Below are 14,816 nucleotides of genomic sequence, written 5' to 3'. Positions count from 1 at the left end.
TTCTTACTGGATCAAATTTGGGCAGACCCATCAACTGCCCCACTAGCCACTACTCCACTAGTCCAGTAGTCCTCATTCCTCAACGCTTAACAGTTAAAAAGAGTGAACACGGGAAAGAAAGTAATCTTCATCAATGGCAGAAAGTTCAAGTAAGAAGTTAAAACCATCAGGCATCAAAGAAGAAAAAACCATAACTCTTGATGAAGATAGACTAAGTAGTTTACCAGAACCACTTGTCCACCATATCATGTCATTTCTTGACATGAGTGTGATGTTATGGAAACACCACTTCTTTCAAAATGATGGAGGTATGTTTGGGTATCTCTTCCTTAAATTTTGAAGAAGGTAGCTGGATAAAAATGAAAGTTGCACAAAAGGATTGTAAGTTGTATAGAGGTGGTGTGCGCTTTGATTATGCAACTGCTGGTTATAGTTTAATGGGGTTTATCAATAATGTACTACATTTTCGCGACAACTCCAATATCAAAAAGTTTAGTCTAGATCTTTTTGCTAAAAATTGTGAGAAACAGTTCGATAAATTGATTACTTCTGTTGCAAGAAAAGATCCTCAAGAAGTCGATTTCAATATTTTCTCAACAAAACCCATTGAGTTGCCACATTGTTTTTTTATTTCAAGAATAGAGATATTTAAATTTGAAATGGATTTGAATTGCAATGCTTATGCACTCCAACTTCCGAGTTCTGTGTTCCGCATCCCATCTTAAAACATTGAAGTTGGTATCGGCTTTATTACCTAGAGGTGATTCGGATGGGGTACTTGTGTTTAGTAGTCACTGTGATCATAGATTCATAGGCATCTCAAGGTCATGATCAATATATGTGGTGTTCTGCTTAAGAACTTGGTGATCCGAAATGAAGATTGCTCAAACTGTTGGTCTTGTAAGATCAAGATATGCACTCCGAACCTCACTTCGTTTCAATGCCGAGGAGACATGTATGAAGATTACTGTTTGGAGAATCTATCCTCTTTGGTTGATGCTACCCTTGAATGTCTTGTCAATGTGGAACGGAGGGTTTAATATTTTGTTAACATTCTCAAAGAGATCTACAATGTCACGAATTTAACACTACTTGTTGAATGGACTCGGGTAAGTGTATCCCTCTTCTTTATGGTCAACTAGCCATTTGGCCCGGCCTATGGCCGGACTTGCTACATAGATAGCTAAAGACTCAAAAGCCTAAAATCCACTTGAATAAGTATCCAATTAGCAGAATTTCTAACATAGCCATTACTGATATAACATGTCAAATACAAATCAAATAATCTTTTATATATATAGTCAAATCACTTTTCTTAAAAAAAGATAATACCAATGTCGATCCCGTGATTGAGAGTGTTCGAGGCGTACCACTTTTGAGAATTGGGAAAAGACGTTTCATATAATCAACACAGAGAACAGGATAAGCAACATTGTTAATAACACCACTAAGGAATTTTAAAGAACCCAGAGTTCTTTTGTTTTCTCTTGGGCTTCCAAAAGGTCTCTACTTGCCAGTAAAGTGCTTAACAGATGGTTTAATTTCCAAATCTCTTGTGGCTTCATCTGTATGGGGACAGTCCTTCACATCTAATGCTTCTTTCTCCACTTTTATGAATTCTCCTTCCGAAGCATTTTCCTCTTCTAGCTCTTTGATGTCTTTTTCCTCATGCTTCAATGCCCCATTGGCTAAAACTTCGTCTTTCCCTGCATCAACCTGTAACAAAATATCATTATCAGAGTCAATATCACATAACAGATTAGTCCAAAAATAGGATGAAAATACAACAATGGATACATGGGACATGCTACTTGTGAAGTTTGATATGCAAAGCCCGAGGTAAGGTTAAAAAAACCAGAAGTCACAAAGATAGATGCATGGTGAGGACACACGAAACGGTGCTACAGAAACATAGAGTTATGCAGCAATCACTTACTGAAGCACAATTTAACGACTGCCATTTTTTATGTAAACATAGAGGTTAAAAATGTTCCCATTGTCTGCCATTTTTCAAAAAAAAAAATTACAACCTTGTGTAGGGAAACTAAGCATGACATAATACTATATACATTAACTTAGACAACAATTTCGTCTAAACAACAACATTGCTAAACATAAATGTAAAAGTGAATGACCATAAACGAAGGAAAAAGTTAAATAGGCTACGGACTATAAAAGGTAAAGAAGGGGAGAACTTTTTGGCTACGCTACATTTAAGATTGGTAAACTGAAATGATGTCAAAAGTAATGCATCCACCAAAGAGATGTCTTATTACATTGTGAGTCAACACTTGAGGGATATACAAAGACCCACAAAAGAATGGTATGTAGCAGACACCCTAGTGAAGATTAATCTTAACACACCTGAAAAATGGGAGTCGTAGAACACACACTCCTGGATTAATTGTAGATAGCCTGATAGTGCTATTACAATCTGAAAGTACAACAAAATCACTCTAAATACAAATCTGATCTAAACAAAATCATAAATGATAATGGAAAAAATAAATAAATGAATGAAAATGTGAAATAAAAAACCATGGGGCAGTCACGTACTAATAAAAAAATTGGAATACATATATTGAATAAAAACCATATACGCAGATAGTTAGAAAGAAGTGCCATTTAGATATATCTTATCAGTCAGGCACACAAAAAAAATCGTGTGGAACATGAAAGTGATGACTCATGGTGGGCAATTGTCAAAATGGAGCATGTGCAAGACGATTAATATGTATCATATGGGTCAAAAACAGATAGCATGCAAATATGCAATGTGATTCAGATCAAATGATTTAAGCAAACATATTCTATCACCTCGATCAATCCATATTAAGTAGCATAATTTTCATCTGATAGCAACATGGTGTATGCTTACAAAAGAAAAGTATACAAACAATTGAAGCGAGAAACTAACATATAAAGAGTACTCAACATATTAAATTATAAATGAATATAACGGCTTTGAGGGTTGTCCTATTATTTAAAAAATAGATGGATGTGGTTTTTCATATAACTTAACCAATAAATGGTTGACAAAGGTGTTGAGAAATAGGGAACAGGAAAATGAGACTTAGATATAAATATAGATAAGGCAGGATGAAGTAAGCTCATGAGCAATCTCAAACTCTCAAATGCTTTTCTACATTGCTTGTGAGCAATCTCGTTACTTATCTAAATTGCACGACCGATTGTAGGAACTCGGACCTTAATACACATACTGTTAAAACCAACATAAACATGTCCAAATGTGCCTCTTCCTAGCAGCCTTCCCTTCTTCTTCGCGTGAACCGGGACTTGTTGGATTTTCTGCTCTTCCGGACTTCGTGGAACCGAAGGTGAGGTCGCCGCTGTTAAATTTGAAGGAGAATAAGGAGAAGAATTTGGAGGAAGTGGCTTTGTTGTTTTCCGTCATCAAGCCCGACTTGCCGATGATTCTCAGTAGTTGCTCCAAACTACGGCGGATGCAGAGGAGTTACACACCACTCTGAATTCTAGAGTGGGGCCCTGGACTTGTCATTCTAGGGTCGGGTATAGGAGAACATTCAAAGACTACCCCGGCATTCTTTGCCAAAATAGTTGTCCCGACATATCACCTCCCATTGAATTATGTCCAGAATTTTGACTGAACCAGATCGAACAGGTGACCATAACCCCAAGAGAGCAACATCCGGATAAGGTTTTCCGCCCGGAAAGGCGAGCCGTTTGCTCGGGGCTGAAGCCTCTCATAGGACTCCTAGAAGGACTTGACATTGAGTGCCCGGAGCACTTGTGAAAGCACCATGGTGAGGAATTTGTAAGGAGGGTGCATAGCTGCTTAAAGGCCCTCGTCTAGGCGATGTAGATGGATTTTGACTATTGAACAAAGGAATAACTGGTTTTAGCGACTCTCTTGAGTTCTTTTTTATGATGATAGGGGATTGAGCCTTGTGCAATGGCTCTTCTGTTTGGGCAAGCATGTGGGTGTGGGGTGTAAGGAGAGGAGAACGTGGGAATAATTGAATTAGCTCCAGAAATCTTCAAAGCTGTAGAGGTAATATAGATGGTTGAAGAATACATTTATTACTAATTAAAAACAAAAACAAAAACAAATATAACTTTCTCTAGTTGCAGTTGTCACATGTGAGTTAATGTATCAACTATCAAATGTGAATTTCCTATTTATAGAGGAAGAAAGTGTTACAAACTTAACATAAGCCATCTTCTATCGTCTACCATTACATTTGAAGTCGAGAAATGGCAATGAAGATCGTTCGGCATTGATAGTAGTGTATGGCTTGATATCCATTGTTGATGCCTTTTCGCTTACGGATGGACAAAAGCCCATGCTACCTTTTATGGTGGCGGTGAGGCCTCAAGAACAATGGGTAAGGAAAAATTTCACCTTTTATATATACGGTTAAGTTTTTCCTTTCCTTATTTAAAGTCGAAAAGACATGTAGCTCAATTCTCGGTTGTTTACTGGGAGGAGCTTGTGGGTATGGTAATCTATATTCTCTTTGGATATGGGACGGTGACAGCAGCATTAAATCTTGCTCTGTTCAACGATGGGGCTTCTTGTGGGCAATGCTATAGGATCATATGTGACTATGGCGCAGATTCAAGGTGGTGTTTGAGAGGAAAGTCTCAGAATCGCCACGCCACCAAAATTCTGTCCTCCAAATTTTGCCCAAGCAAGCGATAACGGTGGATGGTGCAATCCACCACTCCAGCATTTCGATATGGCTCAAACTTGCATGGGAAAAGATTGGTATTTACAGAGGCGGAATCGTGCCACATCTTTGCTCCAAAGGTTGGTTACTTTCATCTTTCCTACATTGTTTCTTCTCTTGTATAAGCCTACCATGTAACTCACAATTTTTGTGTGACATCATAGGTGCCATGCAAGAAGCATGGAGGTGTAAGGTTCACAATTAATGGGAGAGACTACTTTGAACTTGTATTGGTAAGCAATGTGGGAGGAAGTGGATCAATTCAGTCTGTGTCAATCAAAGGTTCAAAATTGGATGGTGACAATGTCAAGGAATTGGGGAGCTAATTGGCGGTCAAATTCCTATCTCAATGATCAATCACTCTCCTTCAAGGTCATTACTACTCGACGGAGAGACTCGATTCTTCCCTAACATTGTTCCATCGGTTGGCAATTTGGTGAGACCTTCTCTAGTCGGGTGCAATTTTAGCTCACTGGAGATCTTAAGTCGGCAGAGGCGTGCTTAATATTTTTTCAATGAAGCAGCCCACCACTCTTACATGCTCTACTTGATCATGTAAAAGTGATGAAATTTCTGTATTCTTGTTTAAAGCTGGGATTGAACCTGTGAACCAAAGGCTATCATAAACCCAGTGTCGTCCAAACTGAGGACATGGGTTGATCTCAAAATGGTTAACATATGTGAATTAAATCTATTTTAAAAACACAATTGTAGATTAGAGAGGTGTTGGTGGTTCTGTAAAGCATTCTAAAAGGATAATGATCATAATGTGGAGTCCTGGAATAGGTTGAAAGTTGAAACACAGGGTGACCTGGATCAACTTCTCCTCTTCATCAATAGGAGCTAATTCTGGTGCCTATCATTGTGGAAAGAAGGTCTACGCATCGGTGGGATCAGAAGCCGCCATAGTTACTTCCGAATCCATGCAGATGCACCTTTAATTAGATTAATCTATCAAGTATTAAATAAATGTAAATTCTAAATCTCGACTTTAGTTTCTAGGTGCACCCACAAAATAAACAACAAATATAAAATAGAAAGAAACTGAATCATAAAAAGGAGCGATCACTGATGGAGATATGACCTACATACCGTGATTCTTCGGAATCAACACAGATGGGTTCCATGTTTTGGTGGGAGGTATTAGGAACCATACAGGGTCTATAGGATTGAAGGTGTTTCACATATGAAGTGCTTCCGTGGTCGAGAACCATTCATGTGTCCCGTGATCGGATATCTTATTCGCGCTACCAAAGCGATGGAAAATCAATCGAGTTGACTATATATATATTTTCTTGTCTTAATGAATCATGTATAACTCCATCACTAAAATTTAAAATCAAAGTAATCAGTTTTATGCTTCACGATTTTTCTACAAAATTAAAGTGGTTTCCTATCACACACATTGAACTCAATTATACATGCCACCATAAACTCAATATCAAAACATACCATGAGAAATTGCTTTAAGTTTCCGCCACATGCCACATGCCACGTTCTGTAGATAACCCAAGAAGAGATTAACCTCAGCACCAATTGAGACACCTATATTGGCAAATAACTCCTCTGGCAAACGTACGCGAGGCACTTTTGATGGGGTCCTATTTCAACAAAAAAGTATATCTATATAACCACTGGACTTTTCATAATTATTTCATTCCAATAATGGGAAATGTAATCATACATTTACTTGAGTGTTTACTAACCCTGATGCATTTGACCAAGCGAATTGAGCAAGCATACCAATAAGCAATGCAAAGAAAACCATAGTCAAGGGATGGTAATTAAGCCATTCAAATATCACCCAGACGGGCATGTGGTTTCACTATATGGATCAAATCCATCCTTCTTTCGAATAAAAAAAAATAATTGTTCACCAGAGATGGAAATCATACCTTTGATCATGTCAACTTTATCAGAATTGCTTAATGCTTTTGACATCTTGGCGGCATCTTCATCAAATGGTATATTGGTAGTCACCGTCTTGGAAACCGAAGAGCTTCAAATGGCTGTTTAGAAACAGAAATCTTGAAGATGTGGATCCAAGTTCTCTGTGCTATCCAGCTTGACATCAATAAGTGCTGAAGACAAATTACTGGCCTTCCCTCCAGGTTGATCCTCATTTCCACCAGTCCTCACTTTAGTGTCAGGTTGCAAAGAGCATGGTGATGTGCTATTATCTGAATCTTGAAGAAAACGACTTCACACTATCTACTTGATGTTAAAACATTTGGTGCCTAAATTGGGATGCAACTGGATCTTAATCAATTCTACTAAAGATTTATGTACACTTGATTAACTTCCAATCTAGCTCCCAATTTCGACAGCAGACTCCAAGTGAATTTTTGTCGGCCAAATTATATATTCAGCAACTAATACATAAATAATCTGTCACCATTTCATGTGTTCTAGTCATGATCATGCGTGATGGGACTTAGACATTTGGTCTCCAGTTTCTTTCTATTAAAGAAAGGCTTCACAATCCATGCAACTGTCCATATGAATTAGAAAAATGTCTCGCACTTTCATAATTAATAAAATGTGAGTATCACGCACTATCGAGTATCGTATCATTTCTACAGACTGCAATCACAATACTATAGAAGTATCAATAATCATAGCTTTGATAAACATATACATAGTGTGAGTTTCATTACTTGTCCCTCCGGGTTCATCAACAATATTCTTGCAGTTCACATCCCTTCGTTGTCTTCTATTGTTCCTCGGTGTTAAATTACCTTGGACTCAAATTCATGGCCTATACATGAAATTGAGTTTCTTTTCGATCGGTAGCTAAGTTCAGATATACTTGAACCTTCAAGTACATTCAGATCAATAATACATTAGCGGTATCCACAAATATCAGTTAGTAAATCAATCTTTATAATCAAGTAAAGCAAAAGTAGTCTTTGAAATGAGTAGATATATAAATCTCTTTCTAGCATGATGAAGGAGAAGTCAAAACCTATGTTATCAAAGACCAAAAATATTTCGTGATGAGATTGTATTCATCGCCAAAATCTAATACATTGTTTACATCCATTGAATTCAAATGTGAATGAAAATGTGTTGATGGATTTATACATTGTTTACATCCATTGTTTGTGGAATCAAGCTCATCGGTCGGTCGTTGTATTCAAATGTGAATTCAAATGTATTCAAATGTGAATAAAAAATTTCACTTTTGAAACCAAATTGGTTAATTATTCAACTTCCTAAACCGAATTCTAAACCAAATTTCACTTCTAAAACTGAACTCATTAATTATTCTACTTCCGACAACTAATTCTAAACCCAATTTCTTGGTCATTGTTTTTATTTCTTCGATTTTGATGTTTTGATTTATGGAGAACTTACTATGTTCTTGACATTGGTGGGGCTTGATATCCGATAAGACAAAATCTTCTTTTGCAGCCGAGGGCCTGCGAATAAGGAGTACCGGGGAATAAGCATCAATTTCCAAAAGTAAGATCCACCATCACCTTGAAAGCTACAAGAGATAAAGGCTACAACATACTCAAGAAAGAAATAAATATACAACTTTCATTTAGAACTTTCTTTCATAAAGATTGCACTTTCTTCACTCATAACAAAGCGCTACGCAAGATCTTCCAAGGAAATTGAGAATGATGATTCCTCGTGAGTAAAAGCAGTATTAATGTATTGTTATCGAGGAGATGAGTGGAGAAATTGCGGGTAGCGTTTGTTGCTGCCTTGTTAGGCAACATAAATATATCTTATCGGTCGGGCACAAAAAAAAATCTTGTGGAACATGAAAGTGATGAAGACGACAAACGAAGACAACGGAAAAAAAAAAACGAACCTATTTTATGTGATTGCCTACAAAAGGAAATCAAGAACTTCATGGACAACTTTGATGCTGAGAGAGTTCTGCTTTAGAAGAAACAGTGCTAGCATTGGATCGATGGTTCCATTAGGGGTTTTTTTTTTTGTATGGCGAAGAGTTTTGTTTTATTATGTTTGTTTGGGTTACGAACAATTGAAATATGGAAAAAAGGGCGTAGATTTACTTTTTTTAAGAAAAATCTGATGTGTCAGTCTTTAGAAAAAAAAAGGGGCTGACGTGGGTCACTGGGAGCATTCTCAACTACTCAGTATTAATGGTATTTGATTCTAGACTTTTTTCGATAATATGGTGATTGGTGAATTCTATACTAATAAGGGTGTAATATATCTTAAATATCTATTTCGTATTATCACTTGGTATTTAGAAATGTGAGTCTAGAGGCTTTTGCATACTTGTTGTGTACTATTTTTTTGTTGAATTGAATGAAAATGCAAGCAAATTTCTGTAAGGGTCACCTCAATTGAGGAAGGTTTGAACCGTTTGACCATCTCTTTAGAAGGATCTTAGCCTTCGTTTTTTTTTTAATAAGTTTTTGCGGTCAGGCAGGCCCCTACCTGTATTAAGGATCTTAGCCTTCTTAGGTCATTTTATAACAAAGAAAAGAGCAACCATCTTAAGAAATGCCCACAACAATTGTTCTTCTCCTTTTTAAGTCTGTTATTTGTTTATTTAGTTTTGTCTTTTATTTTCGGGTTTCCTTTTCTTTTCTAGTACATATGAGTTTGAACCTTTTCTTTTCTAGTACATATGAGTTTGAACCTTTTCTTTTCTAGTACATATGAGTTTGAACCTCCCCCCCCTATCAACAGAATGCTGAGACGTTTCATCTGTCTAACACCATAGTTTGTAGTAGGGTGTAATACGGGGAGGGTCGGGTCAACCGCAAGTTAAATAGTATGGGGCGAGGTTGGGGCGGGTCTAGGGGATACAAATCTAGTGGTCTCCAGCGGGATGGGTTGAAGTATCATGTCTTAGTACCACCACCCGGCTTGTTGGGTCAGCTTCCGGGGCGGGTTTCAGGCGGGTCATTCAGGTTGGATGGAAATTGTCATTTTAACCCAATTTTACACCAAAAACAAAAACTTCCCAACTCTGCAAGTAATATCTTTCCAATTCACAACATCGAGAAAATTAATGGAATCAATCAATGAAAAATAAACAAAAATAAAAAACTATAACTTGAACCCAAAACCATATATATTTGAAATTTTGAAACTTTTTTATCATGATTTACCATTTGTAAATTGATTATCTTCCATAGCAAGATAAAATGAAGATGAGATGATCTATGGTACAAAACAATAAAATATAAACTAAAAGAATTCAAAATTAATACAAGGATAAATTATTCATCTTCCCCAAAATTCGAAAGTTGAATTTGAACTCTTGATATTTGTCAAATGTTCAAACTTGAACATTTGAAATTAATGTTGAACTCATAAGTTTGTATTTATATATCTCAAATTCCTACAAAAGTTAAAAGAAAATATAAACAAAATACAAAAATATTGGAGTTAAAGTTTTGAAACGGTGTGGGTCAACGGCTTATGGCACGGTGTGGGTCGGGCGGCTTGACGGGTCGGGTTTGAGCATAGAACCTACACCCATAGCCCAACCACGTAGAAACGGTGGCAGGGCGGGGCGGGTCTATTTTCGGGTCGGTGCGGGTTTGGGTTTCGGGTGAAGACCGGGTGCCCTATCGGGTGATAGGTCAACGATTTTTTTTGCACTCCTAGTTTCTAGCTTACTCATCAAACACCTCACTACCTAGTTTTTATTCCATGCATTTCGTTATAATATCATGATGATATAGGTCATTATGGTGCTACTATAATTCCATGCATTTCGTTATAATATCATGATGCTACAGGTCATTATGGTGCTACTGGTACGTGGTAATTATAATACCATGATGCTACAAGTTATATGTGCCTTAGAGCATCTCCGGATGGTGGTAGTATTTCCTCCAAATTTGGAGAAATTAGACGCAAATTTTGACCAACTCTAAGTAGTCACAAATATCATTTACAAAATTGGAATAGGGCTACTTGCGCGACATTACCAATGTCGCCCTCAAGTTGAAAAAAATAACTCATGCGACATTCCCACTGTCGCATCAAATTAAAAAGTAAAAAAAAAATAACTCGCACCGACATTAGCAATGGCGCGTGACAGTACCATTGGCGCGGTGTGCTGGTCAAAGTAAAAAAAAAAAAAAATTGGGGTGACATTTGCAATAGTGCGTGACATTACCACTGTCCCTCCTCATCCGCATCCAAAATCCCAAATTTACGAACAAGGATGTGGCTGGACAGGTGATGCGACCGAATTTGCTTCCACCAAGAGTTGGATTTCCATGAAATTTCGAGTTTTAGAAGCAAATTTGAAGAATTTGAGAAGAATTTGGGAGGTGATACTACCACCTGATGTTCACCTTTTGCTAGTGTTAGAGATTTGATTATCTAATTTGACAAAGTGCGAATACAAAGATTTTTCCTTACTCACGATGTTAATGTGTATAGCTTTGAGTAGGGATTTCGAACCATCCTAAGTCTAAGACAACTTACAATTTGTTTTTGCTCTTTTAGGAAACTAGTGAGTAAGTTTAAACTATGGATGAATTAATACTAACTACTTGGTTTCTTTTAATGCAAAAACTAAAAACTTTAAGTTACGTAAACATGCAACTAAACAAAGATAAAAATTGACTTCTAGATAGGTGTGGAGAGTTAGTTCTCCTCATGTGAAGATAACCTCTATTGTATGATTTTAGGTTCTTGCATTTTAACCTTCCTAGAACTCATAGACAAGTCCTAAATAAGATTAACTTGATCCCTAACACTATGACTCATCTCTAAGCTCATATTGCTAACATGTAGAAGCAAAGCAATGACTTATCTCTAAGATCATCACCTTGATTCCAAACTAGACTTTACACCAACTACCATTTTGGGATAGGATGTAGGTTTAGTTGTTCTCCCTAAACAACTTACTAAAATCACATCACTAAGGTTATCCCAACATGAGCATTATTAACCCCCCACAAAGGGAAGGATTTAGCTCATGATCCTAGGGATATAAATGAAAGAAGCAAATAGACATGTTAAATGAGAAAGAAGAAGAAAAATAATAATAAAAGAACTCACTTGCATTAAGGAGTTTAGATTACATTTAAAACAAGAACACAAAAAATTCTACCATTAAAACTATTACAAGATTTTTCATAAAAACTCCAAACTAAAAACTAAAACTTCAAAACTAAACTTCTTCTCCTACTAAGGAGCTAAAACAAAAAATGCATGGTCAAAGAAAAGAAGTCAAGGGAATAAATGAAGTGCATCCCCCCTTGTTTTGTTTTTTTTTTCTTCCTTTCTAGAATTCTCTCCCTCATCCCACGTGAAAACACACACACATATTTAATTCACTTTTATCCACCACATTAAAACAAAGTGACACCTTGCTTTTTTCACTATTAACACGTAATTTTATTAATTACATGCAAGGTGTCAACTTTGCACCAATAATTTGGCACTTTTGTCTTGACATGCTCCATGATTGATGACTCATCTTTTCTTGTGGGCCCGAAAGGTGGGTCCATGCGCTATGTCCATTAGTGGGTCCGGACATCGATTTCTGCAATTTCTGGCCTAAAGTAGAGCTAGTCATGCTGATCATCTGGGCATCTTACTTACCGAAGTCGGAGTCCAGGTTAATGAGATATGAGCTCCGAAAGTTTAAGCTTTCCTTTACATAGTCCCGTTCTGACTCGATTCTATCATGTTTGAGTCCTAGGCTTTGATCTGTCTTTGTTTAGCTTCACATGGCTGATTTGGAAGAATTCATATATACATCATTCTCCGTGCTTTAACGCAGGTTTAACCAATATTTTCATATTTACTGCGAAGACCTGCAAAAGTACGAAAATATACTTATTTCATGATTATTAAACACATAATTAACCAAATTTATATGCCTCAATGGGTTTTAATATTACAGTTTTGGGTGCTTATCACACTACCCCCAAACAGCACTTTGCTTGTCATCAAGCAAAGAAGAGATATTAAAACATATAAGTAGCCAAAAATGTGTAGTCCTAACTAATTCTCGTTTTGCAGAGTGCAGTTGCATTGACCATATGTAACAAGGCCTTAAACCACTAGGAATTCCCTAGTGGACAAGTTATAGCCTCGTGAAAGTTTTCCAGAGAAGATACTCACAAACTTCATTTATACTACAACGACTCAGTTACAAAAACTCGTTTCCTAAATTAATCTCAGATATCCATACATCTCCTTAGCAGGGAACGGGGATTGATTTCTTTGAAACTCAAGTTAATATGTATTCAATAATTAAAATATCTACATATGATCATGCATACAATGAACTCTTCATTGAAATGTACAAGCAAGGTCGTTTCTGGATCCTTTGGAGAGCGTACCTAAATGGGTTCTCACAGGTATGTGTCGAAACACAAATTCACTCATAATTTTCCCACTTAGGTTTTGCTAACTCCAGTGTGCAGTGGGCACACATTTCCTCACATACTCAATGACAGTCTCAGGAGCCGAAGTTGATCAATCATGTCTACTACTTATTCTCACACCTTCCTACTCCTAATTGAGCTAGAGGTTTTTATTAGGTATTATGGGGCGTAGGTGATGGTGTAGAAGAAAATGGAAATGGATAATCAAAATTTACGAGTATGAGAGAATAGGGTCTCCAAGATATTTACACTAGAGAAATCCTTATTTTCTTTCCTTCTTCTAACTGAGTTTCCCAACCTTGTTCTTAAGCCTTAGGATACTGATGATGATTTTTTTTTATTTTTTTTTGAATACAAGCAGGTATCTGACTTTTATTTGGGACAAGTCTTTCTCTTTATTTTTCTACATTTCATTCTATTTCTCATACTCCTCATTTGGGTAGGTTTAATTTATTTAGGGTTACTAAACAGGTAAGGGATTTTTGGTGAAAATGAAAGGTTTGATGAAAGGTTTAGTAGATTGACTAGCAGTAAAAATTTTAACAGGTATGAACTTTTGGCTATGTCTATCCAAAGATGGCCTAAATTCTCGCCTAGGGTTCGGATGGTGATCAAGTAAGTAGATGCGTGATTTTCTCTATTCGAAAAAACTACTCATCTATGTCATTACTCACATATCACACATATCGAGGCTTTTTGGTTAGATTCTCACAGGATTGATCGTTTAAGTAACTAACCGTGGGTTCCAGAAACTTACTGCTATGTATAATCGATGATACTCAGTGCATGAATGTTCATGAAAAGATATATAAACTATTGCATACGTATTATCTTAAGTTTCTTAAAAACAAATCCTAATTCGGGTACTAATGTGAGATTTCTAGACAATTTTTATCATTGAAAAGGAAACAAGACTTTGCCACTAAGTACAATTATTAACAAGAAAATAAAAACTATATACATGCAACAATTTGCCTAATTTTTGCTACAGGTTTAAAGCACCCCCAAACTGAATGATGCTTAGTCCTCGAAGTATCAATAGATAAAGAAAGAAAGTACCTGAGAACCTTGAGCAAAATTAGGGCTGGATTGCTGGAACAAAAAGATTGAAGAACATAATATATTATTCAGAAAGAAATAATGAAAAACAATAGCACACGAAACATTATTATTTATAACTAGATATATGTACAATGTCCTACAAAGTCACCATCTAGTAGGACTTGCTGGTCTGGCGTCTTCTTGAATGAAATGCATTTCCTTAGCATCACGCTAAAAGATAATTTGCTGCCAAATTTCTACCCATCGTTGTTCTCTGAAGTTGTTCAAATGTGCCAACAATTTTTCGTCGTTCGTGTAACAACGAACATGCCTCAGGTATCTAGCAGGACGTCTCCATTACCGAAACCTCAATGAGCGGATTATTTTGTTTGCCAGGCACATAGAATCAACCTTAACCCAGTCATGAAATGTAGCTGAAAACTGTGGGAAATGTGCCTTCATGATTCGGCAAGCAGTTACTGGCAACAGTATATACTGATCCTGAACAGTTCAAGCTCGTTTCAGATTGGAGATGACACAGTTTAAGATATCAAAGAATGTATGACCTTGAGCAAGTGCATTGAATACTACACAGGTAGCCTTATTGGCCGTAGAAAAATGCCAATCTCCCATGATGTTCAGGAGTATAAACAACATCGCAGTCCCCATGTTCATGGTCATGCTTGCTAAGGGAATGGTGATGGCTCGCCAT

At 36.8% G+C, this 14,816-nt stretch overlaps 1 long non-coding RNA gene and 1 pseudogene across 1 annotated transcript; one reads left to right on the top strand and one right to left on the bottom strand.

The window, feature by feature from the left end:
- Positions 1-1,382: 1,382 nt before the first annotated feature.
- On the bottom strand, positions 1,383-7,266 carry LOC147504769 (uncharacterized). Its single transcript, XR_015193134.1, has 5 exons — positions 6,608-7,266; positions 6,165-6,313; positions 5,805-5,959; positions 2,365-2,434; positions 1,383-1,716 (listed from the first exon to the last, which is right to left on the bottom strand). It is a non-coding gene; the product is annotated as an uncharacterized LOC147504769 (long non-coding RNA).
- On the top strand, positions 4,301-5,730 carry LOC147504770 (expansin-A11 pseudogene; annotated as a pseudogene).
- Positions 7,267-14,816: the final 7,550 nt, after the last annotated feature.

This window comes from Coptis chinensis, chromosome 4 (genome assembly GCF_015680905.1).
Source record: "Coptis chinensis isolate HL-2020 chromosome 4, ASM1568090v1, whole genome shotgun sequence".
NCBI classification, from domain to species: Eukaryota; Viridiplantae; Streptophyta; class Magnoliopsida; order Ranunculales; family Ranunculaceae; genus Coptis; species Coptis chinensis.
This window is presented reverse-complemented; position numbering and strand designations above follow the sequence as displayed.